Source organism: Pseudonaja textilis, chromosome 4, assembly GCF_049901715.1.
Source record: "Pseudonaja textilis isolate UNSWEBS1 chromosome 4, rPseTex1.2, whole genome shotgun sequence".
Lineage (NCBI taxonomy): Eukaryota > Metazoa > Chordata > Lepidosauria > Squamata > Elapidae > Pseudonaja > Pseudonaja textilis.
In genome coordinates this window covers 51867432-51893483 of record NC_141993.1, presented here as the reverse complement: position 1 = coordinate 51893483, position 26052 = coordinate 51867432, and the positions used below count along the sequence as shown (strand labels likewise).

Genomic DNA, 26052 nt, shown 5'->3' with positions numbered 1-26052 from the left:
TTCTCCTTCATCTACATACTTTTATTTATTGTTGTTCAAATTATTGGCATCATTATGTTGGTTAGATGGATTTTATGCAATAAATCTAAAATTGTATGTTTGGAACTAGTACTGTACTAAAGATGTTGCAGTGGATCAGAATTGGTCTACAGCCACAGTGAAATCATTACTTTGAAGGTTGCTTATTTTCGTTGAAAGATAAATTCTGGAATTAGAAGCAAATTTTGGGGATTTGATTTCTATAGGAGCTGTCCTATGCACCTAAAGTTAGCCCACTGCCTTCAGATAAGGGAAAGGTGAAGTGTTATGACCAATGTTGAAAAGAAGCTATTCAGCATTTATACATGTAACAAAGCAGTGTTACTTTATTGTCAGTGTAACTCACCAAAACGAATTAGCCATTTCACTGAAAATTATGGAAAATATTGTTAATTTTTCTAATAAGCAAGCATTTGGCAACATACAAATTCAAAAAAGGCCAAATTTATACTATAGGATTAGACAAACATACCAGAGTCCCAAATTCTCAGATAAATGTGTAGATTAACAGTAAAAAAATCCAACCCTCCTGTTTTATGCTGTATGAACATTTATTATTCCCACTAAACTTTAATACGTGGTTTATAAACTTTAATATTAATATCATAGCATGTAATTAAAACCACAAATAAATCATAGTACATCTTAGAGCAATGTATGAACCTAACTAATGCAAGACAGATGGCATAATGTGCATCATTACTTATATATTAATGCAAAGGCAAAATTGTCTTTTTTGTTCCAATGGGTCTCTCTCGGTATAACAAGCTTAAGAGAAGGTAGATAGTTTTCTACCATATCCCAAAGAAACCAGTTATGAATACCATATCCCTGAATACCACATCCCTAGTAATTTAAAAATAGAGTTGTTCTTAAATCCCTTAGCTGTAAACAGAGGTTATATCTGTAATTAAAAAGAGATGATACAGCAGTCTGGTGGGATAAAAGACACATGTAAAATCCTAGCTGAATTAATTCCACAGAAAGATAAGAAAGATCAGCAGTATTTTAAAGCAAATTCTGTCAGCAAGGGGGAAGTTCTAAGTGCTGTCTGAAGCACCCATGTTTCAGCATCCATGTTTAAAATGAAAGAAAAGGGGGGGGAGACTTCTCCTCATCATTTTGTAGTTCAGCAGCAGAAATAATTCCCATTAGCAATGACTGACCTAACACTGTCCAGGAGATGGTGTGGAAGAAACAATCCACAGATGCTTTTGTCTCAGGAGACCTTTTGGTTCAAATTTCTTTGAACATCCCAACAAATTTAATGGGCTGAAATGCTTTGTCCTGATATATTTTCAATTTATGGGAAGGAAGACTGGGGGTGGGTGGATGGGAATACTTTCAGACAAACAGTATTTCATAATATATTAGTGACAGAACTTTGTGTGAGAATGAAAGCCCATTCTTTCCACAGCATTCATGCGAGCTCTTACTGCCCACTTGCAGCTTCTTTAATTTCATCCCATTAAAGCTGAATGACAGCTTTGACAAATAAAATAAGGCACAGTCATGTCCTATAAGAGCAAGAACCCAATGCAAATTCAATTCCCAGCATTAAAACAAACAAAAATGAGAAGGAACCTGTATCTTTATATCAAATGAAGCCTGCCCTGACGTGGCCTTGTCTGTTATGGCTTAACTTGTTGTATGAACCCAACCAATAAAACACAGAATGCATTTTGGGAAAGTAACCCGGGTTTATCATAATATGATTATTTTGGAGCAGCTTCATTTAGATAACACAATTTAAAAAATGTTTTTCAAGCTTAGCACTAGATTTGATCAATTTGAGAACATTTCTTGGCAGTTTATACAGCTTAAGCATTTATTGGTTGGATTGGGGGTAATGCTGTTGCAGCTGGAAAAATTATTGTGATTTTAAAACCAATAACTTATCTTGATAAAGAGCTAAATATTGAAGATTAAAGTGACATTAGTTCATATTATATTTGGAACGATGAATTTGAATGTGTTGTTCTTGTCAACCAATGGGAGGTTAATCTAAAAAATATGAAACTAATGTTTGATCCTGAGGCACTAACCAGAACAAAGGCTTTGAACTTGATTTCTCCCCATGAACACTAACTAGAACAGGGCTGTCAAACTCATGGCCTGTGGGCCAGATGCGTAATGCATTGGCCACACCCATACCCCGTTTAGAGAAGGGGAAAAAGTCACAATATATCACATGATGCTGCCGTGATGACACAAGTCTTGCCAATTTGCTGTCGGAATGTTATTAGAATAAACACTTTTGAATTATATTTGAGTTATAATTTAGAATTGCCAAACAATTTCAAATTGTAACAGAGTAATAATTTAAAATTGTCAATTTGAGTATTACGTAGTAATTCAAACCTGTTTAATTTGTCCTGGTCCAGCCAAGGAAGCAACCAAACTGCCTTCTTCACGAAGGCTGAGCTAAAACTGGGGACACTAAGGAGGAGTACATGGAGGAGGAGGAGCGTCCTATCAATCAAGCCCAGCCTAGCCAACCTAAGTCTAAGCACCTCCCACTGCTGGATGCTCGGAGCAGCTCATTGGAGAAAGAACTACAACACTGTGCCTCCCACTTCCAAATCCTGAGGTGATCCAGAAGGATACAACTGAGGGATGCAAGAGTTCAAGGAGGGAGGCAACACCCCAGCCTCTTCACTAATCATCAAGCATGACCAGTGCGATCTCCATACTGAAATCTGACTGAAAGCTTTGAGAATAATTAGCTTAGAACTTTTGAAGCTGCAATATGCGACAAACTTGGGAGGTTATCCAGGATGGTTGGAGCCAGCAATGGTGTCTTGAGAAGTCTTGAGAACCTCCTTATGTGCACAGAGAATTATCATTTCTCTTAAAGATGACTTCACTGCTTGGATCCAGCCACCTGCTACCTTCCAAAAGCCCTTATCTTACCAGTAGGAAAATGTATTTAAAATGCAGATGGACATATTCACAACTCTAAGGACACTATTCAGTTCCCAGGCCAATCATGTTAGACTAGAGTTCATCCATCTCTGTAGGAGCTGAAAAACCAGAGTCCAAATCTACAGTTCAATTACTGTAAATCCAGTAATGTTATCTGAGAAATCCATGAAAAGTTATCATTACGGCTCTGTGGGTGATTTTTTTGTCCAGTCCTTTTTAAGGAGCAAGTCATCTAAAAAAGGTGACTGGAAACAGTCTGTGGAAGTAATAGGAGTAGCAAAATACTTCTGTTTTGTCACTCTTATTGCCACACTGTAGTCTCTAACAAAGACCCTACCGGTGTCAAATTGAATTTGCTCTTCATTTTTCTCCAGCATTTTTCTTCTGTTATTTCATCTCCCAGAAAACAAACAAACATACAAACAAACAAACAAACTCAGAGACTTCCAGAATTGGTAGAAAAAGGCTATGCAGGCACAATCCAGTCTAAAGCCATTGCCACCTTCTCATTCCATGGGCTACTAAGCCCACAGATAAACTGTGCACCAAATTATTGGAAATTCCACCAAGTGCCCTTTGAACCCAGACTTGGGATAGATTGGATAGATAAGATCTACTTTTCTGTAGTAAGGAGTGGGCAAGATGAACTTCTAATCAATCAATAGAAAGAGTGATCTTTCCATGACAAAAGACAAACAAAAACATCCTCCAATTCCATATCATGTCACCACTGTCCTGAGATTAAATAAAACAGATCTAACAGGTGCTCCATACTGTGTGTTAAGCTCTTGATAATTTGCAAAGGACCATAATTGCCATTCCAGACTCAAGGACCAAGATGGCATTCTGAAGAAAACTGCCAGGCTAATAATTGAATCAAGTTGCACAGATAAACATGTGTAATGGAACATGTGGGTGATCTTGGGAAACAAAGGAAGAGATACTGCCAAGGAAACAATCAGAGAAGAGAGGCAAGAATCCTCAGTATCTTGATGGTTAGAGAAAGAAACATAGGAAGAACCCTCCTTAATTGTTCAGATGGTTAAAATTGGTGGCAGGATATTTGTACTTTTTGCAAAATTTGTTAATACAGCCTTACAATAAAGTTGTGTTTCCTATCTGGTTTATGTGGGAGGCTGACAGTATGCCATCACACAGCAGGAAAGCTGGTACAGAAATAGCAGTCCCATCTGTTCCCGAAAGCCCAACCTCACAAATAGGGTCTCCCATCTGGTTGTCTGGTGGGCAACCTGGGTGGGGGAGCTTTCTGCATCCCATTCTCTGAAATGACAAATAGCTCTTGATCTTCTTCCGTGTAGTATCATTTCAAACTGCTATCCTATTCTTCCTCCACTGTCTTTCTTGAGACTAAACATGCAGGTCATGAATGTGGGCATTTAGGTCTAAATATGCTAACTTCTCTTCCTGCAAGGAAACAGAAGTACTGTCTGTACGAGGCACATTCAGCATGGTACATAGTAGTGGGGTAAAGTGTTGGACAGGACAGGACAGGAGTGGAGAGACTTCTATTTTACCTAAGTCACTGAAGTTATCATAAAGGATGACTGTAAGAATCAAAACAAGGAGCAAGAAGGCCCTCATGGCTCCGTACATAGACTTTAATAGAACAGGTAAAAGAATCCTTAATGCTAGCCTATGGATCAAAGGAAACTCTAGAGAGATTCAAGTTATGTAGGACAATTAATACACTTTGAAAGGCAAAGGAACTGCTAGCATACAAGACAGATTTCTTTTGGGCTATAAGATGGAAACATTTCAGGAACATATTTTTCCCACGCCAAAAGTATAGATACTTTTGTAGGTAAATTAGTTAGGCAGTGATATGGTAGCCAAATGGGCTTTTTACATATCTTAATCACAATGGTAGTAATTGGCTTTAGTTTATTAATCAATGATATCCTTACAAAACCAGAACGACAAACACACACACACACCCTTGGCTACCACCTGGAACATTGTTTTTATTTATGCAAACTTCCCATCCTCAACTCCTCTAGAATAAAATGGATTCTTCACAGAAGATTCAGAGTAATGCTGATGCACATATAAAAATACAATTACTTGTCTACAGAGAGCTACTGAACCAAAATTTCTCTATTACAAAGCACATTTAGAAGCATTTTAAGGGCAAAGCTTCAATACAGCAGTCCAAAGAACTAAAATGCACTGGAAAACACACTGCTGTCTTTTACAGAGCTTCGCAGATTTGTCCCTGACTTGACAGAGACTTGTGCCCCTGGTGGCATGTCATGTTTCAGGTCAGTAGTTTTGAGTCTGAAGCTGGTTAATTATTTAATAGGGAAGTGCTGTTCAACATGAAAACTGTAACCACTGTGTGGATTATTTTCTTGCTTGCTTGCTTTCTGAAAATACTTCTGTTCTGACAACTAGTCCTTTAGGTTAGAAAAGCTCCAATCTATCCTTCCACTATCACCAAACTACATTGCTACAAGTTCCCAGATAAGATAGTTTGTAGGAAGAGGTTTCAAAGCAACTATTTCCAGGTATTGTGGAAACTGGACTTTTTCTAAAAGGGCAGTAGGATGAAAATCAAGTTGGGTGCTGTCTTAAGGGTTTCCTTTGAAATACTGCTTGTTTATAAAAATGGAAGTGGAAGAAAAAAATGATAATATAAGGCAGTTGTTACACTCTTTAGACTTTTTTGCACATGTTTAAATGTTGATATTTCACCCTGTTTTGTAAGATTGGAACCTCCAAAAATGACAGTTGGGACAGCATAATCTTTCATGAGAAATTTCCAAAAGATTGCGCAAATTCCTTTTTAGGCATGATGGCAATGGTAAGAATAGTGTTTGAAATACAGCTCAGGAAGCAATATTTGTATATCTTTCAGGGTAATGCTGTGTATGTCTTTGTCTCTGACATGCTGCCTTCTCTTACACACACACAAATCCCAAAAGGAGAAAAAAATGAATACCAGGGAGTTTCATTAACATTTTCCACGGCTGAAACCCTAAACTCAGAACCGCAGGCTTCATATAGCTTTGTGCAATGAAACAAGATCAATGGGGAGGGGAAACAGAGCAGAAGGATCACCTTTTGCAAAACAATTGGCAAATAAGGGCACAGCGGAGGACAAAAAATTAAATTCCTTTATTGCCAGACAAAGCCCCAAGTGCTGAAGTGTCTCCTGCGCTTACATTATAAAAGAAAGGAGAGGAAACAAAGAAGAGCTTCTAGCCATGTCTATTATACAGTATGCAATTTGGTTCTTTTGATAGAAAAAGTTTAATGAAGCAGGAATAAGGACAGAAGATCGCTAAAATATATTCTGGTCTCTGAAAGGGGACTCCTGTATATACTTAATTAGATGGGAGTCCCTATCAGCATAAATAGGGGTCCTAATGAATAGATATTATTGGGATTAGACACTTCTAATTTTATGAGTCGCAGCTTCACCTCTCATAAATCCTCTCCAACATAACTTGGTTAGAGTTAATGGTATTTCTGGCACATGTGCTACTGGCAGCAGTTAAAGCCTTCTTTCTTAGCCATGAGTGGGATTAAACTTTACAATTTTAAAGGGAAGAATGAGTTAAATTCACAAATGAATACTTCCTCAATTGATTTGGAGAATGGATATGCTTTAGATATTGTCTGAAAGAGTAAAGGGAAGAAAGAAAAAATATTATTTTGGACTAGGAGTTTAATATCATTGTAGGAATCAATTTTTCACAGACCACAAGACAATATGATTCCCCACATTGTACAGTGCTCATAATGTAGCTTAAACTGTTAATATGATGGGCATTAGTTAAATTCTTGAGAAATAGTTAAAGCAGATGTAGGACAGTATTTACTATGCCTTAAACCAGGGGTCTTCAAACTTGACAGCTTTAAGACTTGTGGACTTCAACTCCCAGAATTCCTCCTCCTCTCATGTTAGCTCAGGAATTCTGGGAGTTGAAGTTCACAAGTCTTAAACTTGCCAAGTTTGCCTAGACCCTTGCCTTAAACAGAATTGTGTTAAAGGCAAGCAGATTATTTAATCTGCAGCTTACTATATCATATCTTGGCATTTATGAAATATGAGGGGAAAAAAATCCAGTGTGGTGCCATGTTTGATGATGTTTCACTATTTTCTTCATGAGAATGTTTTAGCAAAAAGTTATAATGTAGCATTGACTTCACACACTTTTAAATTCTAACATTTCCCCTCCATCCCATACAAGCAAACAGCAAAAGTCGAAGCACTTTTCTTTCCCTGCTGTTTAGGTAAAGGTCTCCAAAGGAAGGCAGAGCTTCTAAGAAATTTGTTATTTTAAAAGAGAAAATGTTACTCTGACAACATTAAAGAGTTTACATAAACACACCTGCAGTAATAGTAATTTACAAGACTGTTTCAACCAGGTAGCTGTGAGGACTAGAAGCAAGGTCTAAATGTGTAACGATGTCAGGAAATCGTGTCAGGAAAGACTTCAAAATCAATGATTTGCCAGTAAACAAATCCTCTAAAATCTGGGAGTTTTTCCAATGTGTGGAAGAATTATTTGCAATGAATAGAGGTCTAGATCAGAGATGTCAGACTGGCGGCCTGTGGGCTGGATGTGTCACGCACTGGCCACACCACCCCATCTCTGCGAATGGGAAAAATGTCACAAACCGTCACATGATGACATGAGTTTGACACCCATGGTCTAGGTACTTGAACAATATCTTGGCTAGGGAAAACTATATTAGGGTTCAATGAAGATTCCCTTCTGTGGAGGTAGTGCATTTTATAGCTACTAAGAAAACAGGACTATTTGTACCCCTGTGAACTCTGAGCTGAAAATATTTTAACTGGATATTTTTGTGAAAAATAACATAGCAGAGAGAAAGGAAAGACAGAGATCCATTCTATGATGCTTGGCAACTTAAAGATGTGAGGACTTCAACTCCCAGAATTCCCATTTCAAAAACACTGCAGTAGATGAAGTGTATATGTTAGCATCAATTTTACATGCAAAATCTTAATGCAAATGCTGCACACATGTAAACAACAGTAAAAGATCAAAGGCTATACTATAGTCCCTTTAAAAGCTTCCACTAATCAAAGAGAAAACTGAAGGCTGCAATTTGGAATGCAGAGGAAAGCAAACTATCTTCTGAAATATCTCCAGAACAATAAAATACGATATACTTTCATTTCAGAGTACATATGCACTTTGATTCTGGCAATAGAGAACCATAGTTCTAACCTTTGCATGAATTGAAGTATTTAACTCATTTGTTTTGCAGCCTGCCCTTATCAGTCTTATTTCTCTTGACCATAATCTGACCATATTAATCCCTGGTTGTTCAAACAGAAGCTCTTTTTCTCCTGCAATCCAATAAAGCACTTAAGCACAAGTTAAACACACTTCTTACTCTGTTGTAGGTAATTATTGGCAGTTGACTTTGACTGGATCAGTCTTCTGCACTCAGCTAACCTTGTTGCCATGTGATACCAATAGACTAAATGAGCAACTCCCACTGAGGTGGGTCTATAATAAGATTCTTATTGCTAATGACTTCTACAGTACTTTTAAAAGGGGCCAAGTGCTTTTGAAGTAAGGCATTATTATTTCTAGTTTAGTGATCAAGACTGAAGGTTAAAAGATTTGTCCTAGAATAGATCAGCGCAGCAAAAAAAATTATAGTTCTGCTAAGGAAAGCTTTATAAATAAATTATGCAAATTGCACTGAGCTCAATTATTTAGCTTAATTTATTCTAATGCTAGCATCAGAAAAGACGTGTTCCCATTTCCATATAGAACATTACAATGGGCCCTCTTTCCATGTTGTTATGCATGTCACAAAATTTATTTTTATTATACCCCTACTTTTTCTTAGGAGTCCATGGGGAAATCTTTCATTTTATTCCCACTGCAAATATCTTGGTCTTGGTTAGAGAGTGACTCACTCAAAGATACCCACTGAATTTCTTCTTGTGAGAGTGGACCTGAACTTGGATCTTTCCAATTCTTAAACCCAATGCCATTACACCACCTAGGCTCTAAGACACTGAATCTGGCATCACCATACTGAATGCTACAGTATCATAACTGATCTGCACCAGTCCAACTACAATAGGTCCAAGAATCTCACACTAACCATTTGTACTTCTCTAGGTCTCTATCACCTCTGTAAAATTATTTTTTCTATACCAGAACTATTGTCCATGGGCTAGAAGGAGAACTTTTACATTGCAGGCTATTAACTAAGCATCTATCATGGTAATAGCATGACTATTAAAACAGAGTAAAATACAAATTAATTTGACATTTTATCTCCTTTATATAAAGACAAAGCTCTTTTTTGTGACAGGTGGGTGTTTGTCCTGAAGTTTAGTTTTACCACCAGAAATAACAGGGACAAAGTAATAGAAATTCTATTAGCTTGTAGTTCTAGAGTAGGGCTGTCAAACTTGTGGCCCGCAGGCTGGATGCATCATGATGTTCTGAGCTCATGGCATTTGCAAAAGACACTCTAGTCAGATCAGAATGCTTGAGATAAAAAGATACCCTTTTAGAATGGTGTCAAAATTAAGAATAAAATATTAAAAGTGGAAAGAAATCATTCATCCTTTCCTGTGATAGATATTTGGTCAAAATGTGTGGGGGTGGGGGTGGGAGAGAGAGAGAGAGAGAGAGAGAGAGAGAGAGAGAGAGAGAGAGAATCCTTCTGTTTAATTATATCTGATTCTCAGATTACTGGGTAAATTGCACTGAAAAACTAGCTGATGCCAGACATTAGTGTGGAGGTAAGAAATTATCCTGTTAGGAATGATAATGCTGAGGGGTTCAAGAACTTCAGGTTTTGGGGCAGCATAGAGCTCTCTTTGATTATGCAGAGTTTTTAAAATTATTATTTTAAGGCATAAAATTCATGATAACGTAAGTGTACACTCTAAAACAAGCTTATAATACTTCAGAAATAGGAAACCTTGGCTTGGCCCCTATATATTATTCGACCACATTTATTTGTTATTCCCCTCACTTGTCCCAGTTTTCAAATCCACACCATGATTAAATGTGGTGCTCAGTCACTAAAACATCTATCCTTGTCTTAAGCCCTTGAGGAGATTTTCTTGCTCAATGCTTCAGGCATAAAGAAATACTCCCTGAATGACTCTTTCAGCTCTGTGGCTTATTTTACATATTTTGTTACCTTATTTGGTTTTGGCTTAGGATCTTAAATGATTAGTGAACCCATCTTAGAATCATATCATCAGAACCATCTTAGGCTCTAAGGTAGCAGAAGCCATCACAGCCCAACAAGAACAAGAGTATCATAGGGGATTGATCAACTCTAATAAATCTCCCTACATGCTGGTAGTCCATTAGGATAGAAGACTTAGAAAACTGCCAACCAAAATATCCCCTCCTCTTTCTCTCCCTCTCTCTCTCACACACCAACACACATAGCCTCCAAAACTCTTGACCTCCTTGAAAGTGGCCTTTCTGTAATAAAAAATTACAGAAAAAATTAGACCGGTGAAGCATCCAATAGAAACATCATGAGATACTGCACTTAAGGGAGAGGGAAAGGGAGGGAGGGAGAGGGAAGGGGAGAGACTCTTCTGCTAAATGAGCAACTACCTTGGGTTTTACTGAACACAGCCCTAAAATTTGAACCCTGCTGAATTTTCAATGATGATGTCACTGAATATGCAAGAGAGTCCAGATGTCTCTCATCATGAATCCCACTGAATTCACTATCTAGCTATTCACTATAGCTAGTAGTACTGGGGGAAGACCTGGCTGAAACCCCAGTCAAGCATATTTCCTTAGAATACTGCCCCCCCCCAGAAAGCGCTACATGTTTTCCAAGCCCTTGAAGCCCCAAAGGAGATTACTGTACTGAAATACAAAAATACAATCTGAGCTGGAAAAGAACTTTTAGGGAGGAATTGCTCACTTCTACAATGTTGCCATATCTTAACTAAACCAACTAAACTCTGCACTAAACCAGTGTTGTATTTTACACTTTTTGTATCTGAAATTAAATTTCAGACTTTTACAAATGGGCATGAATAAAGGGTGTTAAAGTGATTTATAAAACATACAAACAATAACAATTTGATGCTATTAAAATCCTCATCAGAAAAGATTAATTACATGACATTACTGTAGTGTTCTATTCCATTTTTAAAAGTTTTTACAAAAAGCTATGTGCTTGAGATGGTTAAGTATTTTTCTAATTAACTCTTGTTTCCAATTAATGTAATTTAAATGTGTCTTTGTCTCCACGTTCCCATGTTGTATTCTCAGTATCTTTACCACCATCCTAAACTGATCTCACCATTGTTTCCTTAAGATTGTATTTACCATACTTTTCAATTTGCTTTTATTACTTTAGAAACTGACAATTTTGTTTTCACCTTTGTCTGAAGACCCTCCTCCTATCCAAATAATAATCATGTGGATACAAGCCTTTAGAGCCAATGTAGACATACAATATATTGTACATCTATCAACAGTGCTTGTGTTCTCAAGGGCAAATGCAAAATTTCTCCACTGAAAAAGAAAGAAAGATATGAGTACCTTTGTGTGTGTGTGTGTGTGTGTGTGTGTGTGTGTAATATGAGCAAGAAAGATTAGATTAGACTTAAGTTGTACTATATGTTCATTGTGTCATGTCACTTTCAATTCAAATGATAAGTTATTTCAGTCTCAATTTCTTATTTGTAAAATCAAATTAATTTGCCACTGGCTAGTCACTGAAACTGTGCAAAGTCATCAACAATAAGAGAACAAAAACTCTACTAAATTGACATTCATAAAGCTGAGCTAAATACTTTCATTTTAATAACAGAGACTGTCTTTTGAAAAAATAAATCATTCTGGAAGATAAGCCTCTTCTGCAACATTTCCAAATTTCAAATTCAACTTTTGAAACCCTGTGACTATTACTGAGAGGCAGAAACCTAGGGACGGAGCATGCTTTTTCTCTTATTATTTTTATTTGGTGAAAACATATCCCCATTAGAGATATACTATTTACATTATTGTGTTTTTATTTTAAGATGCTCTATCTTTATGCTTCCATAATGTGCATTGTGGTTTCCTTTTTAGATCATATTGGTCATTTCTTACTAACCGATTTTGATCTGCTGCCTATAGATAAACCAATATATCAATGATTTAAATAACAGGGACAGCGTAATCTGTTTATGTCAAAGAAAAAAGAAACACCAAAACAAACAATTTATAGGAAAGCTAGGCATGTTAATGCTAATAACAAATGGACACCTCACATTTGGCAAGACTTCAGGTTTCCCCATAGATCCTTTAGCTTAGAAATCCTACATGACTCAGTAGCCAGAAAAGCTTTATCAAGTGCTGAGTTGTACCACATGGGGATTATACCCTATATCTGCTGCAGAAAGCACACTTGGCACTTGCACAGTGATGACAGCATGTCAGTGTAGGCACACTTCAAACATCAAAAGGGGTTGGTTCACAGAGAACCAGTTTTTGTTCTCTCTGTGTTTCCGATGTGGCTGAAACAGTGTTCTAGTATATTCGCTTGCCATGTCCCTGTCATCCCAACTTACATTCTTCTCACAGAGGGGAAAGTGGTGAAAACAGCTGGCTGTGACATAGGCTTCCACCAAGAGGCCCTCTAAATCTTCTAAATACAGTATATCCTTTAGGAGGATGGGAATTTTACATTTGCATTTTAAATATGCAATTGTGGATATAAATGGATTAAAGCTTCCCAGCCTTGTATAAAATCCTTCCATTTTATGACTTTAATTAAAAAATCAACTGTGATAATATTTCTCTAGTCAAAAATAGTGTGTGCCTTGAAGTCAGTCTTGACTCCTGACAACTGCACGAACAAGTCCATGCAGATTTCTTGGCAACATTTTTCAGAAGTGGCTTGCCAGGACTGTCTTCCCCAGATTGACAGAGTGACTGTTTTTGTGCCTAAGGCAGGACTAGAATTCCTGTTCTCTGTTTTTAACCCAGAAATTTGAATTGTAACATCAAACAAATAGCAGAGTGAGGGGAAGGGGCCTTCCCTCTGCCTTGGGTCTGAATTTACAAAGATTTTGCTAAACATTATTACATTTCACATGGCAAAGCTTAGGAAGTTTGATTACATTTGTTTTCAGAGAATGGATTTAGAAGACTTTTAGATCTTTCTTACTTCCAACATATTTCTTTGTTCTTCCTCAGGGGGATCCCAATTTACCTTTACACAGAGTCAATCCATCATTTCAAGAAAAGTGCTGTGTTACACCTTCTGTCTCTTTTAATAATACAAAGTGCACGTTTCACACCTAGTTTTAAGGATTAAGTCAGGGTCTGTTATTGACCACATAATCACAATAATTTAACCCTAAATATTTTAGATGTCATCACACAAAGAAAGGTACTGGTTTCATCGCCTTATACCTGATAGAATGAAAAACTATGAAGGACACAGCTGGCTTCAAAGTCAGTCCTCTGATTTTTGACAGAATTCCAATTTAAAGTCTACCTAGTATAGATTACTGAGATATAGGATTAAGATCAGAATGGGATCCTATCTTTCAGCACTTCAATAGAGACTAAACAACTCTGTCAACATTCAAGGCTTGTTCTCTTTAGCCTTTTGTTTTGCACTGTCACACAATAAAATTCTGTACATTAAAAATATTGGTTAAGGAACAAGGATAACTGCCCTCCCTGGAACACTTTTTAGTATATATTAACATTTCAGGAGTAAGACTTATATGACATCTGACACATCATATCTATTAAGTCCCATTTATATACTTAATTAAAATTAATGCAACCATCTGTCCATACAGAATGTGCATAGTTTTAATTGCACATTTCTGCTTTTCTCCATAATATGCAAACAAATCTATGCCTCTTCTCTCATCTAGCCTGATTATAGCATGGTCTGGAGAAGGAATGAATTGGATAATAATGAGATTGTTTCCTGAAGCTGTTTGTTCTCTTCTTTCTTAAGAGGAACAATTAAAGGCATGCTAAAAACTGGTCAGGAATAATTAGCCACTGAAATCCATTGCCTCTGTCAACAAATTGTCAAAATCACCCCAGTGATATTAAGTAGAGTAGATCCTTGTTTCAATAGGCATTTTTTTAAAAAAAATGCAATAAAAATATGCAATCTGAGTAAGATTTGCAAATTCTTTTTGGCACAATCAGGGAGAGTTGAGATTATTTAAACCCCATCAAAATCAATGGTCTTGAATGCACAATTAAACACTTAAATCCCATTGATTCAATGAGTCTTAACTTTGTTTTGATTATACACTCTGGGTGCAATCCAAGCAGATATTTAATGTGAGGACAAGCCTTAGAGGATGGGGAGGAGGAAAGAATTAGGCTAAGGTTTTCATAATCCTCCCATATTGCAACTGACTTCTGAATTCTACAAAGCATTTTTGAAAAATTTAAATAGCACTTCATTCACTCGTCTGGCAGAAAAGAAGGAAAGGCAACAGTTTGACAATTCAGCTCACATCTTGTATTTGCAAATATTCTAGCAAGCTCAATTATTGGCAAGATGAAAAAGATAAAGACAAATGGTCAGTGAAGAGCTCAACTATATATAAACTTGAAATGGTGAAAAATGCAGATCTTTTGTTCCCCTAGCACCAAGGCCAGCTCCAGATTAATATGGACTCCCCTCTATTTCACCTTCTCTTCTCATGCATGGTAAGCTTATTACTGTTGTCCTTTTTGCATACATCTGCACTTCTTTTCTTTTGCTTTCTGAATCTAAAGTCTTTGCTCCTTCAACCAATGAGTTCATCTGAAATGGTGATGGGTAAAATCGGCATTGTGATTAGTACTAGGGAAATGCAAGCCACTTGACACAGTTATGAACTATAATGCTCCAATACTGCTCTATAGCATTGTAGGTTACTGAAATGGCAAGTAAGTTGCAACTTCTTGGTACAAATAGAGAGATCCTGTCCACTGATAAAAGCTATTGTGTTTTAAGACACACACAATAGACCTTGTGTGTTAAGAACACAAGGATCCTGTAGTTTGCATCCTGGTGTTAACTGGTGTTAACTGCTGAACTATATATGTGTGAGTGGCCTTCTAGGTGCAATAATAATAATAATAATAACAACAACAACAATAATTATTATTTTGATTCAGTCTTTTTGACAGTCATATAGAGCACCTAAAGCATTTCAGGAGAGGCTATGCATTTGCAAATCTAAACCTTATTCGAGTAAACCCTTCCCCTTGTGTGTGTATGTGTGGATGCACACGCTTTTGAGTCAGTTTTTACTCCTGATAATTTTAATCCTGGCAATTTTCTTGGCCAGATTTTTTAAAAGTTGTTTGCTTCTTTCCTAGGGCTGAAAAAAAGTGACTGGCCTAAGGTCACCTAGCTCACTTAGTGCTTAAGGTGAGACTAGAAATCATGTTTTCTCAGTTTATACACAACACCAAACGGGCTCTCTAAAGTTCCCTTACTCTTGAAATATTCTTGGACTTAATCACTATGGTTAATGGGGAAAACACATGTAGCTATTGTCTGTTGTTTATAGAATGCTGGCAGTAACTTTGAATATCAGATATTGTTCCACCATTCTACTATGGAATTTTACCATTGTTGTCTGTTGTTCCGCTCATTTGCAATCTGAAGCACATATTTTTGGATCTTGTTTAGATGTTAAATAAATCTGCATAGGCTTCCAAGGACAACCTCATCAAATCTGAGAACACCAGTATAACACCAGTATAAACCAGCCAAATTTATCATTAAAAATAGAAAGAAACAAGAAAGAAAGAATGGAAAGACAGATGCATAGAAAAGAGACCAAATAAAATGCCTTGGTGGCTTGTGTACCAAACAGGGAATTGAGACTGTATGACCTCTGAGGTACCTTCCATTTGTATGATTTTGTGAAAATACCTTGTATATATAATTTGTTATTTTTAATCAGGAGCACATATTTAGACAAATATACATAAACATATGTAGCAAATGTTCTGATGTTGGGGTCATGTCTGGTCTAAGCTACTAATAATTTTCTAAAACAGATCTCAACTAGGACTTTTTAAATTTAAACAGAACTACAGCTGGATATATAGCTATTCCTAATAATTGCACCTCTAATACTCACTATTTTCACCAGTCTCATTTATTAAAGAACTAACCGCAACTGTTTTTGCAGATTAGGCCCAACTATATAAATTATAGCATCATTCAACTATGATTTTGTTTCCAAGAGTGGCAGATCTAAGCAGATAATTCCCCTTACTTACACTTTTGCTTGACAAGTAGTTTGTTGCAAATAGTTGGACAGTTTTATGTTTTCCAAAGGAATAGCAACTGATTGTTATATAGAGATGGCCTATTATAATGCAAGACTGTTGAATCTGGCCAGAAAAAAGTAAATACATCAAGAAATAACATCTCATAAACATTCTAATATACATTTACATTTCAAAATGGAAAAAATCTTTCTTTCCATTTGACTGATGTACTGGAAAAATAGATGGGTTAAACATTGCTTGCTATGAATTCTTAGATGGAGAGTGGAAAGTATTTCCATTGGCAACACAGATGAAGCTAAATTGTGACTATGATGAAACAATAGTACAGGCATCTTATCTCATTTCAGCCTTATCGAAGAAGGAAGGGGTATTCTGAGTTATCTCAAACTCAGCCACATGCTGTCATGTAAGTCAGGAAGATATTTCTGATTGTATGAGACAATTCCTAATAAGAGTTTGTATGTGTGTATTTATATGCATACGTATGCATATATTTCTTTCATGGTTCACTCTCTCTTGTTCTCCCTTCTCTCCAGAACTTGTCTTGCCACATCACACAGTAGCTCTTTGTGCCAAAGAACAATGCATCAATAATGACAAGCTGGTCATGGTGGGAAATGCAGCCAATTTAATTTAACAGAAGGGATTCACATCATGGCACACTGTTGTCCATTAACAGAACAAACACCATTCTCCACATTGCCATCCCCACCACACCCTACACTTGGCAATTGAAGCAAATCTTCCATGAAAATACATTTCCTATAATGTCCTGGTCATGGTTGGAGGGAGCTGCAGCACATTTCCATAAAGCTACCATGTGGAAAATTGCCTTGCTGTTCAAATGGAATAATGTGAAAGAATTTCCTTTTTCTAGCTGAGAGACTCAATCGTTTAAAAGAGACAGTCTAGAATATTATCAAGACACTTGCCAGCAACAAGGCAGAGACCTCAAAATTAAGACTGCAAATCAAACAGTTTTAAATAAAATGCAAAAACAAACTGCACATCACCATCCACTGGAAATAATCATGCATATACAGCAAGGTACCAATCAAAGCTATTATTGGCATTACAAATCCGTATTTGGGCAAGCTACAATTAAAAGTATTGAGGGATATTGTGTCTATAATGGCTGGGTCTGGTCTGCAATACCCACTTTCCTCAGCTGGCTTGAGGAATCAAGAGAACCTCCAAAACGCCGGCGACTGGCTGTAAAATGGGTCCATTCCCAACCTTTTTACTCTCTTTTTACTCTCATGAAATGAAAGGAAGTATGAAATGCGAAAGTTGATGCTGTTTTATTCCAGGGAGATAAACCTATGCACACCAAAAATCTTGGAATAGTTGAGCAATTTGTAAAACATGGCATGGTCTGTATAGTCTCAATCCCAAATATGTTAGGAGTTCCCTTCTCAAAGGGGTATGGTGCAAATACATTGCCTGTTAAAGGCATTCACTTCTGATTTGGCAAATCATTAACAAAACCAAAGCCTGCCTAGTTAGCTGGGTTTTTAAATAAAAATCTGGGCCAAGTCCAGTTACTTTTAGTTTATCTGCATTATTGCTGCATCCAGTGCTATAGTACACCTCTAGAGGTATGCACACATGTCCTTGTGTGTGTGCGTATGTGTGTATACATATACACGCATATACTGTGTATGGGCGTGCTCATACACATGTTGCATTCTAGAGACGTATTTATATTGATGAGTCTAGTTTTCTTACAATAAAAACCTTGGTGACAAAATATTTAAAATGTTATCTTTTTATCTGTTTCTTAGATAGGGAGATGGAGAGAGAGAGAGAGAGAGAAAGAGAGAGAGAGAAAGAGAGAGAAGATTAAAAATAAAAATTTGTACAGAAATTTGTAAAAATAAAATACTTTTTAAAAAGAAGAAATACTAATTCTTCAAGAGAGGCTGCATTATTGAGGGTAGCAAGGGAATATCAAGCTTAAGGCCTCCCAGACTGTTTCAGTGCTGGCAAAATGTATAAAAGTGTGAGAACTACGTACATGAAGGTCAATAAACTTGAACCTCCACAGGATAAGAGTACAAGCCACTGTACATTAAAAAATATTTAAATTTGCAAATACACTGTCTATTTGTAAGGTACTGTATGTAAAGCTGTTTATTAAACTATTTTGCATGCCGCAAAAAAAAAAAGAGTTTTCTAGAAATTGGAGCCTTCCAATTATGTTCAACCACAAATCCTATGTTGTCTTGGCATTCTGGGACTGGAAATCCAATCTTTTTTAGAAGTGTCCAACAGGCTGAAGGCCCTTGCCATTTATAAAAGGAGATGACGCTTTAAGAATTAGTTTTAAGCATAAGTGACTGTCAGTAGTCTAGGCAACAACAATATTGGGTCAAAGCAATGTATTTACAAGCTTTGCTAATAATCATAACTCTCTGGCTTTAAAATAGTTCCTTTATGATGAGCAATAAGAACATATTTTGACAAGTATATCAAAAGTCATCAAGAATTGGCATTGGTAGAAGTTACCGTGAACGCCATTTCTACCTATGCTGCGAGAGAGCCCAGGATGGCTTGACTCCTTCCTATGACTTCATAGCTAAGTCTGTACTAAGATATAAAAGCCAGGCCCCAGGAGAGACCCCAGCTTTGGCGCAGATACTTGACAGACTGAAAAGTGTCTCTGAAAGCCCAAAATAAATACAGAAATATGTCTTACCCTCTCCGGACGAATCAAGGGAGGGGCTGGGCTCTCTCGCAGCATAGATAGAAAGGGTGTTCATGGTAACTTCTACCAACACCCATTCTCCTCCATGCTGCATTGAGAGCCCAGGATGGGACATACCAAAGCTTGCATGTCCACGGGCGGGTCCTCGTCCGGCTCATCACACTGACTGTTGAACCACTCGTTGAAGCACCTGTCTGCCGAAGGCTGCAGTCGCCGAGGCAAAAGTATCCAGACGGTAGTGTCTGATGAAAGGAGACGGGGATGTCCACGTGGCCCCACGACAAATCTCCTCCAAGGATGCTTGGGTCGCCCAGGCAACAGAAGTGGCTGTGCTTCTGGTAGAGTGCGCCATCAGACCTCGGGAAACCGGAAGGGCCGCAGCATTGTAGGCCTGCTCAATGCAAGACCTGACCCACCTGCTAATAGTAGGAGAAGAGGCCTTGTGCACCAAGTGAGAAAGGAAAAAGGAAACAAACAGGGCTTCTGACTTTCTGAAGGAGGAAGTGTGCTTAATGTATATTTTAAGGGCCCTTCTTACGTCTAGCCTGTGCCACTGCCACTCTAAGTCATGGTGCGGGAGGACAGAAGTCAGGCAAAACAATGTCCTGGGACCTGTGAAACCAGGTGTTAACCTTTGGAATAAATGAGGGGTTCAGATGAAGCACAACCCTATCATCATGAAAGGAACAAAGGTCCTGTCTGATGGAAAGAGCAGCAACCGCGGAAACCCTCCTGGCAGAAGTGATGGCAACAAGGAACACTACCTTCAGAGTCAGGAAACGGAGAGACACTGTTCTAAGGGGTTCAAAGGGGAGCTTTGTAAGGGCATTAAGGACCAAATGAAGGTCCCAGGAAGGATATCTTTGAACCACCGGAGGGTGCAGGTTGGAAGCCCCTTTCAAAAAATCTCCTGACTGAAGTGTGATGGGATAAGGAAGGAAACAAACCCCATGAAAGGACTTAGGAGGGGGCTGCAACCTGCCTGCAGAAGGTGCTGGGGGCCAAACCTTTCTCCAGCCCATGCTGAAGGAAGCTAAGAACTTCTGCCAACTGGGCTGAAGCAGGAGAAAGACTCTCCCTGAGGCACCATCGGGAAAAAGCCTTCCAGGTGGCATCATAGATGCGCCTTTTAGAAGGTTTGCAAGAAGCCAGGATAGTGAGGATGACCCTTTCTGGAAGATCAGCCTCCTCTAGCCGCTGCCGCTCAAGTGCCACATGGTCAGCTTGAACCGCTGGGGCTCTGGGTGGAGCAAGGCTCCCTGGTGAAGGGAGATTAGATGGGCAGGGATCCTCCAAGGAAAAGTCACCGATAGGTTGACCAGGTCCACAAACCAGGGCCTCCTTGGCCAATAGGGTGCCAGGAGGAGCTCCGCATGTTCCTCCAACCTCTTCTGAATTACTGCCAGAATAATGGGAAGCGGGGGAAAGGCATAGAGGAGACCCTTGGGCCATCTGCATCAAAGAGCATTGGGCCCCTCCGCTCCCTGGCAAGGAAACCTGGTGAAGAATCTGGTGACTTGGGCGTTTTGAGGAGTGGAGAAAAGATCCACCTCTGGTGTTCCGAATCTGAGGGAAAGATCCCTGAATAGAGATGGAGGAATGGACCATTCTGCCTGGTCGACTAGGCTCCTATTGAGCCAGTCGGCCTGGGAGTTGCCGACCCCGGAGATGTGGTCCGCCGAGATCGATAACAGGTGTTTCTCTGCCCATAACACCAACCGTAGAGCCTCTCCCATGAGGGCTTTGGACCTCGTCCCCCCTTACCGGTTGACATGAGCCTTTGCGGCCATGTTGTCCATAAGGACTAGAACATGAGAGCTGGTCACTGATTGCCTGAAATGCTTGAGAGCCAGAAAAATGGCTCTGAGCTCTAGCCAATTTATGGGAAGGGTCTGTTCCGATCTGGACCGACATGGTATCGATGACTGCTCCCAAGTGTTGCAATTTGGTTGTAGGAAAGAGATGGTTCTTTTTGGTGTTGATGGAAAATTCGTGGTTCTGGAGACATCACAGGGTAATTTGCAGATCCCGATGGGTCACAAGGATGGAAGAGGAAAGAATCAAAATGTCGTCCAAGTAGCATTGGATCCTCACTGGAATAGAATGCAGAGATGCCACCAATGCTGCCAGAACCTTTGTGAAGACCCTTGGAGCTGATGAGAGGCCGAAGGGAAGTGCTCGATACTGGTAATGGGTATTCTGATAACAGAAATGGAGAAACTGGCGATGATGAGGCCAAATTGGGAAGTGGTGGTAAGCCTCAGTGAGATCAATGGAAGAGAGGAGGTTGCCCTCCCAAACGCTCTCTAAAATAGAATGCAGAGTCTGCATTTTAATTTGTCTGTATTTTATAAATTGGTTGAGAAATTTTAGATCAAGGATGGCTCGCCACCCCCTTGAGGCTTTGGGAACGATGAAAAGGGAAGAGTAAAGTCCATGTTCCCATTGAGACGGGGGAACAAGTGGAATAGCCCTGATTTCAAGAAGGTGCTGAATGGCCTTATTCATGAGGGCTTGCCTGGAAATGTCCTGAGACACAGGACAGATCAAAAACTTTTGGGGGGAGTAGGGTTAGGAAGTTCAATTGTAACCTTGACCTAATAGTGCAGAGTGCCCAGGTGTCCGTCGTTGACTCCTCCCATTTGGAGGCAAAGAAGGCTAGGCAACCTCCGATGGGTGGGGAGAACGAGGGATTACTTAGAGCAACGGAAGGAATGACCCCCTCCTCCCGAAAGGGCCATTTACCAGTAGAAGGTTGTTGCCTGCCAGATGTTTCTGCCCATTGGTCTTGGCATTGGGAGTATGGCCTGTGAGAGCGGGGGAAGCGAGATGAGATCTCTGTTCGGAAGGCAGGAGGGTGATAAGGAGCAGGGCGATAATCAGCTTTCTTCCCAGAGGAAGAGAGAATTTTACGTTTATCTCTGGTTTCAATGAGATAAGGTTCCAGAGCATCACCAAAAAGCTTATCGCCTGCAAATGGAACTGAAGCCAGCTTCCATTTTTGGCATGACTCCGCCTGCCAATTTCGGAGCCATAACAGTCTTCTTGCTGCTACAGAAGATGCCATGGCCTTGGATGCAAATTTGGTGGAATTGAGAGTAGCATCCACAGTGAATTTCGCCGCTGCAATAATCTTATTAAGGTCTTGGTGAGACCAAAAGTCAGAAGCAGGCAATCTATTCTGGAGTTGGCGCAGCCACCGTATGGATGCCCTGGTGAAGAAGGATGCTGCTGTTGAAGCCCAAACAGCCCAAGCAGCAGCCTGGTGATTGCGCTTGAGGGTCTGTTCGGAACTCTTATCATCCGGTTTCAGGATATCTTCTGGCTCTGTGGGAGTGCCAGAAGACGAGACAAGGCCAGAACTGGAATGTAAACAGAAGGCAATGCCAGGGCATTGTCCAGAGCTGCGCCAACATTGTAGAAATGCTTATCTAGAGAAGATGGGCGAGGACCTGCCGAAGGAGAAGCGCACTGTTCTTTGACCATGTCCAGAAACAAAATGGGAGAAGGCAAAACCTCTGCATGCACTACAGGCTTGGAGAAGAGTGAATCCCCTTGGCTAGAGGGATTTCCTTGTGGCTTGGGAGCCACTTCCTCTGGCCTGTAATGGTCTGAAGAGAGTAGGTTTGAAGACCAATGCAGAGGATGTCTGCTCTGGGCGAGAATCCTCTTCCTCTGAAAGATTTTGGTCAAAAATCTCACACTCTTCACACTCTGAATGAGAAGAGTAAATGTGTTCAGATGGTGAAGGCCTTCCTTCCTCATCAACTTCCTCCCATTCTGGTAGAGAAGAATGGACCCTGAGGTCCTGAGGCCTGTGTAAATCAGGATGATGAGGCAAGGAACTTATAGATTGAGAAGGGAGAAGGGCCTGAACCCTTTCCAGAGGTTGAAGAATTTGCTTGAAGCCTTCAGCCACTCCCTGCCTAATGGCTGATGAGACTACATCTTGGATATCCTTTGGTCTATGCTCAAAGGTAGAGGAAGAGGGCTGAAGGCCCGTTGCTGTGGGAGTGATTGAGGAGAGTTTCGAGGCCTGGAGGGAGGGGGAGGAGCATAGGGCACAGAAGCCTGTTGGAAATAAGGCCCAGATCTGCTTAAATCCTGAGGATCTGACTGTACAGCAAGAGCCTCAGGTGACCAGGATGGAGGATGAAAAGGCTCATAGATAACTTCTCCTCCCTGGGAGGGCTTGGTTGGGGCCCACGAGTATCACCTGAAACATGCTGTAGTTGCACTCCCTTCTGTTGAATAGTTCTGTCGAACTGCGCATGTCTGCGCTTCTCTGCCCTCAATTCAGCCTGAGTTGCCTTCTTAGGGGCTAGAGCCTTAGCTTTGATTTTAGCAGCCACCTCCCTCTGGACTGATTGGGTGCGTTGCCTACGTCTTTTTCTCCTATTGGGCTTAAGAGATTGTTCCACTGGGAGCGGGGGAGTTCTGTCTGAGCCTTATCTTGCTCCATTTGTAAAATAAAGGCTCTTGCGTTGGAAAGAAGCTGTTTAGAAATTTTTCTATTAAGCCCATTAGGGTATAAATGGCCCCCAGGTTTACAATATGGCCGCTCAGCTCGTGGTGGAAGGCTTGAATTCAAGATGGCTGTTGACTACAGGAAAACAGGCTCCAAGATTGAGGAATTGCTCCTTAGGCTATACAGACCCCCGAACGAAGTCAGCAAAGGAAAAACACAGCAACCAGCTACACAATCAGCTGGCTGGAGCTCTTATCAGTTTGCCAATCGTGTTTACATCCCTCCAAACTGCAGGCATGGGGGAGGTCTGCTGACGCTGCCCAGATTGTCTGCATAGAGCTCTGTAAAGCTGCTCCCAACTTGCAGGAGAGAGAGAGAGAAAGAGGGGGGGGGGCTGCTCTCTGGAACAGCAGCTGTCCAGATCCCTGGGAGCTGCTTGAAGAGAGGAAAAAAGTACTGAAGATCACTGGTGATTGCTATCTAACAGAACGCTTTCAGAGACACAGCTACTGACTGAAAGGAGCTGAGTCAAAACCTGGGGTCTCTCCCGGGGGCTGGCTTTTATATTTTAGTACAGACTCAGCTATGACGTCATAGGAAGGAGTCAACCCATCCTGGGCTCTTGATGCAGCATGGAGGAGAAAGAAGGTATTATGTTTTAAGTAGCTCAAAAAATGTCATCAACTGTCAATGACAATAATAAAGAGCTTAAAATTTATTGTATTTGAATGTTTGGAAGTAATGAATAGAAAATAGTTTTATATGTTTAGGTGAGACAGTCATAATAGTTATGATGGCTTTGGTTCATGCTTTGGTGTTCAAAGAGATTTAATGTATTTAAACATTAATTAGATTAACAATCAATTAATATACTCAATCGCAGATGTTGAATAAATGGTGTTAATTACTTGCTGTAAGCTACTTATGAATCTTACTTCTTTTAGCCCTTTATTGAGTCACATTCCCCAAAACCCAGAATTTATGTTATTTTACACATTTGGAATCAGCAAGGTGAGTAACTTGCCAAAGGTATGAAGATGATGCAATAATTTATTTACTTGAATTTTGCAAGCAATGCTGATTTCTACTACCTTCTTCTGGAAAGTGAAACTAACATTCTAAACTGATTGTGTAACTGATAGACCTATTTTTCAAAAGATAATGTCTTCGCAAATTTGAAGTTGAAACTGGCTTCTTGAGCAATGACAGTTAAAAAATTAAAAAATTGTGTGCCAAACAGATTTTTCAAACCCAAAGCCCAATGACTGCAACTATAAGTCTCAGAACAACTTCTTTATATGTGCTTATATAACTCATATAACATCCAGAATAAAGTCATGGGTTGTAACTCATTTTATTTTGCTTTAATCAGACTCTGCTTTGGATATTCTATCCAGTTCAGCACAAATTTTCAAGAACGATTCACACAAGTAGAAAAGATCCAGAGAAAACTAATCAGAATTTGTATCCTAGAAGAGAGAGTGTTTCCCTTGAGAAGATAGAATATAGCACTCCTGAAACCACCTGAAAGGATGTTACATAGAATGAGGTCAAGGCTTGTTCTTCATTGTTCCAAAATGAAGGAACAAAATAACAAATTCAAGTTATTAGGAAGGCAGTTTCAGACCAAATATCAGAAAAGCAATTCTAACCCAAAAAGCAAATTTGATTGTGAAAACGAATGCCCAAAGAAGTATTGCTCACGATTTCCAGGTTGAATGAAAAAAAAGATTGGAAAGCCATATACTAGGAATGGATTCCTGAACTCAGAAGGACTAACTGGACTAAATGACACCTTCCAATTCTAGATAATTGTTCAGGATCTCAAGAGATTCAAAAGCACTAAAACTAAACCATGCTTACATTCTGAAGAAATCTTATCGTAACAATAGTATTGCCAAAGAAGCTGAGGCCCATGGTGTGTTTTGTTAACTTGGGCCAATTAACTTAGAGGGAGAATTTATCTAATAAAGAAGAATAACAATATTCGATTTCAGATTTGTCTTGTTCAATTTCCTAAAGGAGAGATATTAAGTTATTTACTAATTTCATTTCCCATTACTGGCATAATTCAATGCTGAAGAAAGAGCAAGCTTGTTTTAGATAAATAGGACACTGGATTCATAAATTGCTAGATTAAGACACAAAGACATAATCCAAAGACTAAAATTTTCACCAGTGGGCCAAAATTGGAAGGCCACAAAACTGGCAAATGTCCTTTTTCTTTTACATCCATTTTAAATGGCTTTATCTAATTAAATTCAAAATGCTCATAAATGATCACCAAATCAAGAATGTGAACCTAATTACAATTTAGATAACTTATTTTTCAAATAAAATATTCAGACGCCTGAGCTCCACAGACATGCCTTTGTGAGAACAGAAAGTCAACACTTAAACACATTATTGTGCATAAAAATAGAACATAATTTTTACAATTACAGTTTTGTAGAAGATGAAAGAACTTTGAAGTAGGCCTATCAATGGAAAAATAGACGTCAGTATGACTTCTGCATGTTTATATCTATTATTTTTCCCTTGCACGGGAATTAATTATATGATTATGATAACCTCTACACAGAAATAATCTTCCTTAGATACATTCATATTAATTTCATCTCAATTTCATCTCAATTTCTAACAAA

The 26052-nt window shown here is 39.1% G+C and overlaps 1 protein-coding gene and 1 long non-coding RNA gene across 3 annotated transcripts in view; one reads left to right on the top strand and one right to left on the bottom strand.

Moving 5' to 3' along the window:
- Positions 1–26052, bottom strand: part of HS6ST1 (heparan sulfate 6-O-sulfotransferase 1) — a 195552-nt gene that overhangs the window by 131590 nt on the left and 37910 nt on the right. The window lies entirely within an intron of this gene.
- Positions 5221–18400, top strand: LOC148125831 (uncharacterized). 2 transcript variants are annotated; one of them, XR_015743534.1, is made up of 4 exons: positions 5221–5489; positions 14477–14648; positions 15622–15834; positions 16769–18400. It is a non-coding gene; the product is annotated as an uncharacterized LOC148125831 (long non-coding RNA). The 2 variants fall into 2 exon arrangements; XR_015743535.1 differs by lacking the exon at positions 15622–15834.